The following is a 5,000-nucleotide window of genomic DNA, read 5'->3' on the forward strand; positions in this document are numbered from 1 at the left end:
ACATTGCTCTAAGAAATAACATCCTGTTTATTTTACTCATTTGAATGGCGATAATAATTTAAGACCTCCCCCCCCTCCCATGGATGACCTACTTTCCCGTCCTTGCCATTCGCTCAAGAAGCAGGTGATGTGTTTCTATAACATAACAGACGACTCTGTGACATTGGTGTCTCGAAACAGGGTCGATGGAGGTTTCAGAAATGTTTACTTACTGCAAGTGGAGGAGAGGCCCCAAATATGGATGTCTTTAGCTTCACGCTGATAACTAGCTTGTAATCTTGCGAAGAAGTTTAATATAGTGTTTGGTAGTTTTACTCTTTTTAGCTAGCCTTTAGGCCTAATTAGAGCAAACTAGGTTTGATAGAAATTGATCCAAAAATGAATACAGAAACATTCACAACTGGTCCTTATCAAGCGCCCATGCTCCTAATGTGGACCAGTAAAGAGGCTAATCGCTGTAAAAAGGCTCCTATACTTCAAAATGGCATGATACTTTTTCTTCAGCATGCTAGAAATTCTGGTGACGTGTGACATACATACATACATACATACATACATACATACATACATACATACACACATACATACATACATACATACATACATACATACATACATACATACATACATACATACATACATACATACATACATACATACATACATACATACATACATACATACATACATACATACATACATACATACATATATACATACATACATACATACATACATACATACATACACACATACATACATACAGACTCATATGTTTACGTATTTGACAGATCATAATTTATTGACAGTATCTCAGTCAGGCTTTATTCCAGGTGACTCAACTGTTTTTCAACTTCTTGGTATATATGACGATTTGTGTCAATCTTTGGACAAGCAATGTACATCACAAGCAATATTTTTTGATATTTCCAAAGCGTTCGATAGAGTATGGCATCGTGGTTTGATTTATAAATTATACGCAATTGGTATAAGAGATATGTTATTAGAATGGATTAAAGATTATTTGTCTGATAGAACTCAAGCTGTAGTTATAAAGGGTTGCATGTCAAATTACCACTGTGTTCATTCTGGTGTCCCTCAAGGGTCAGTCTTGGGGCCACTTCTGTTTCTTGTTTATATTAATGACATTGTTGTTGATATTAAATCAATAATTAAATTATTTGCCGACGACACGAGTATGTACGTGTCCCTCGATAATACACTTGAATGCACTGAAATTTTGAATTCGGATGCACAACAGATAATGCAATGGGCAAAAAATTGGAAAGTTAATTTTAATCAGTCCAAAACTGAATTATTGACTGTCTCTACTAGAAGGCAACCGGAAACATTGCCGCTACAATTTGGCGAAGAGATATTAATTGAAACCACTGTTCATAAACATTTGGGCGTGTATCTGCAAAATGACTGTAAATGGAATCATCATGTACACTCTATAGTTGTTAAAGCTCGTATTTTAGTTGCATGTCTGCGTTCCTATAAATATCGACTCAGTCGCAAGGCACTAGAAATGATGTATAAGGCTTTTATTCTTCCTCATTTTGACTATGCAGATGTAATATGGGATAATTGCAATGCAATGTTGGCAGTTGAACTTGAAACAAGTCGCGTAAGGCGAAAATACAATATTTAGTCAAGTAGCTGTCGAACTCACAGAATGAAACTGAACGCAATGCCATTTTTCAGCAAGACCGTATACTCGTAGCATCGTCAGTCCACCGCTCATGGCAAAGGCAGTGAAATTGACAAGAAGAGCGGGGTAGTAGTTGCGCTAAGAAGGATAGCACGCTTTTCTGTACCTCTCTTTGTTTTAACTTTCTGAGCGTGTTTTTAATCCAAACATATCATATCTATATGTTTTTGGAATCAGGAACCGACAAGGAATAAGATGAAAGTGTTTTTAAATTGATTTGGACAATTTAATTTTGATAATAATTTTTATATATTTAATTTTCAGAGCTTGTTTTTAATCCGAATATAACATATTTATATGTTTTTGGAATCAGCAAATGATGGAGAATAAGATAAACGTAAATTTAGATCGTTTTAGAAAATTTTTATTTTTTTTACAATTTTCAGATTTTTAATGACCAAAGTCATTAATTAATTTTTAAGCCACCAAGCTGAAATGCAATACCGAAGTCCGGGCTTCGTCGAAGATTACTTGACCAAAATTTCAACCAATTTGGTTGAAAAATGAGGGCGTGACAGTGCCGCCTCAACTTTTACGAAAAGCCGGATATGACGTCATCAAAGACATTTATCAAAAAAATGAAAAAAAATTCGGGGATATCATACCCAGGAACTCTCATGTCAAATTTCATAAAGATCGGTCCAGTTGTTTGGTCTGAATCGATCTACACGCACGCACACACGCACACACATACACCACGACCCTCGTTTAGATTCCCCCTCGATGTTAAAATAGTTAGTCAAAACTTGACTAAATATAAAAATGCACCTAGATGCTATTAGAACTATTATTGGAGCTGTTCGTGGAACAAGCCATCAAAAACTTTACAATGAGTCAGGTTTTACAACACTGCAAGAACGGCGCAGGAAACATAAATTGATCGTTTATTTTAAATTAGTTAATGGTCTCGCGCCAGTGTATTTACTTGATTACTTACCATCTCTCATTTCAGCAGTAAATCCGTACCACCGACGCAAACCATATGATAGGCAAATGTTTCGATGTAGAACTGAATTATATAAGCATTCCTTTTTTCCTTCTGCAACATCTTTATGGAATGAATTACCTGATCATATAAAACAAACGAATTCAATTGGTTGTTTTAAAAGATTTTTGTCCAGAGATGACCCTCAATTCCCCCGTATGTCTACTCTAAAGTTCGAAAAGCAGAAATCATTCACTGTAAATTAAGATTAGAGATAAGCGATTTAAATGCAGATATGTTTAAAATACATTTGACAAATGATGTTTTCTGCAGGTGTGGTTTTCATGTTGAAAATTGTGAACACTTTTTATTTGACTGTCCATTGTACACGAATGTTAGAGCAACCACTATTGATACTCTACCAGATAATAATAATATTACTGTTTTGTGTGCTATGTACGGTAATAGTGAAAAGTCCTTGGCTGAAAACACAGCGCTGTTTAATCAGATTCAGACATTTATATTAGACAGCAAACGTTTTTATTAATACCATTTGTTTAGTCATTTTGTTATTAGAGCATTGAATTGATTTATAGTGGATGCAATCTTTCTCTCTCTCTCTCTCTCACTCTCTCTCTCTCTCTCTCTCTCTCTCTCTCTCTCTCTCTCTCTCTCTCTCTCTCTCTTTCTCTCTCTGATTGTCCTCTGTGTCTCTATGTGTGTGTTTCTCTCTATGTGTGTGTGTGTGTGTGTGTGTGTGTGTGTGTGTGTGTGTGTGTGTGTGTGTGTGTGTGTGTGTGTGTGTGTGTGTGTGTGTGTGTGCGTGCGTCGTGCGTGTGAGATTTCCGTACCACTGTTGCTATAGTTATCGTTGTTGTTGTTCTTGTTTTCATTTGTTTAAATATCGTGCATTTACAATATTGTCCGCCACATTACTCGTTTGTTTCTAAGAGCACATTTATAAGTTTATCTTGTTGTGCTCCCTTAATTACAACTTTCAATTACGGCTTTGTATTTATGCAACTGGATAAAACTGTTTAAACCAAATGCCAGTCTGGAGAACTCGGGGATGAATTTCATTATATTTTTCAGTGTCATTTTTTTGAAAATGTGAGGAAAAGGTTTTTACCATTGTATTTTCGTAGAAATTCAAATGCAGTCAAATTTAAACATTTATTTGAATTCACAAAGAAACGAAAGTTATTGAATTTAATATATTTTATTAAGAGTATTTTGAAAGAGTTCTGATTATTTGATCACGTGGTTTTTTTTTTATTAAAACAAAAACAAACACAGAAACATATACATTCCTGTAAAAAAAAGTATGATTACAATTATTTTGTTATGAATTAAGCTTGATTCATTTTCGGTTAATTAGAAGTGTTGTGTTTCATTAATACATATATCTTTTTTGTCGTGTTTATTGCAATTTTTATGTTATTCATATAACCCTAGGGTTTTTTAAAATAAATATTGACTTGACTTGACTATTACAGGTCTACTCACATATGAAGCCAGTGTCGGTCAGCGAGGAAGACCGGTCAACAATGGCGGATATCACAACCAAGGGTATAACGATCCGATCACCGTTGTTCCCATGACCAATACCAAGCCTGCTCCAACTCGACCTATCGTGGTACGTTCCTCCTGAGCCTCGCTCAACACAGTCAGTATGCCTTCATTTGAGTGACCTTTTGATATCAAAAAGGCGAGAGTTGTAGACGAAAAGAATCAGATATGTGGTTTGATTGGGCATGTGTAGAAGTACATTAAAGGCACACTCCATCTCATGAAAACAGTTTTTAAAAGTCTCAGATCTTGCCAGACTTTGCATGGGATAGGAGCATCTCCTCACTTGGTCACATACCAAAATTGAACAGCCTGGGTGCTATAATTATGTGACCCTCCACCACGGAATGAGTCGCATGTCACCTTTGCATGATTTTCATATTTTTACATTTTCCTAAAGAGTTTTTTATGCTCTATCCAGTGGTGAAAACCGTTTTAGAAAAGAGCGAACACTGTTTGAGTTATAAGCCTGTGACTAAGGTGACCCTCACACTGTTACCAGACACTCCCCGGACTTATATTAAGCCTAGCGCAGAACCGCACGAGGTGACATGCGACTCATTTCGTCTTGGAGGGCCACATATGTGCACACTGGGAAGTGTTTTGATGAATGAATCTCGAAAAAGCGATTATTCATCACAAAACTCAAACTCGCCACAGCAATTAAGTAGTCAGGATATTGATTTATGATATGTGACCAAGTAGAGATATGGCTTTATTCCATGTACGTGGCTGACCAGATCTGAGATGGTGAGCCGAACTGGTTTCAAAAGATGGAGTGTGCCTTTAATA

The 5,000-nt window shown here is 36.1% G+C and overlaps 1 protein-coding gene and 1 long non-coding RNA gene across 2 annotated transcripts in view; both read left to right on the forward strand.

The window, feature by feature from the left end:
- LOC138973026 (uncharacterized) overlaps positions 1-5,000 on the forward strand; it is a 49,692-nt gene that overhangs the window by 39,465 nt on the left and 5,227 nt on the right. The gene's annotated exons all lie outside the window — the stretch shown is intronic.
- LOC138973027 (uncharacterized) overlaps positions 1-5,000 on the forward strand; it is an 8,086-nt gene that overhangs the window by 573 nt on the left and 2,513 nt on the right. The window contains exon 2 of the long non-coding RNA XR_011457865.1: positions 4,136-4,275. This is a non-coding gene — a long non-coding RNA (uncharacterized lncRNA). The remainder of the gene's footprint in view (positions 1-4,135; positions 4,276-5,000) is intronic.

The sequence above is a fragment of the Littorina saxatilis genome, linkage group LG8 (assembly GCF_037325665.1).
Source record: "Littorina saxatilis isolate snail1 linkage group LG8, US_GU_Lsax_2.0, whole genome shotgun sequence".
Taxonomy (NCBI): domain Eukaryota; kingdom Metazoa; phylum Mollusca; class Gastropoda; order Littorinimorpha; family Littorinidae; genus Littorina; species Littorina saxatilis.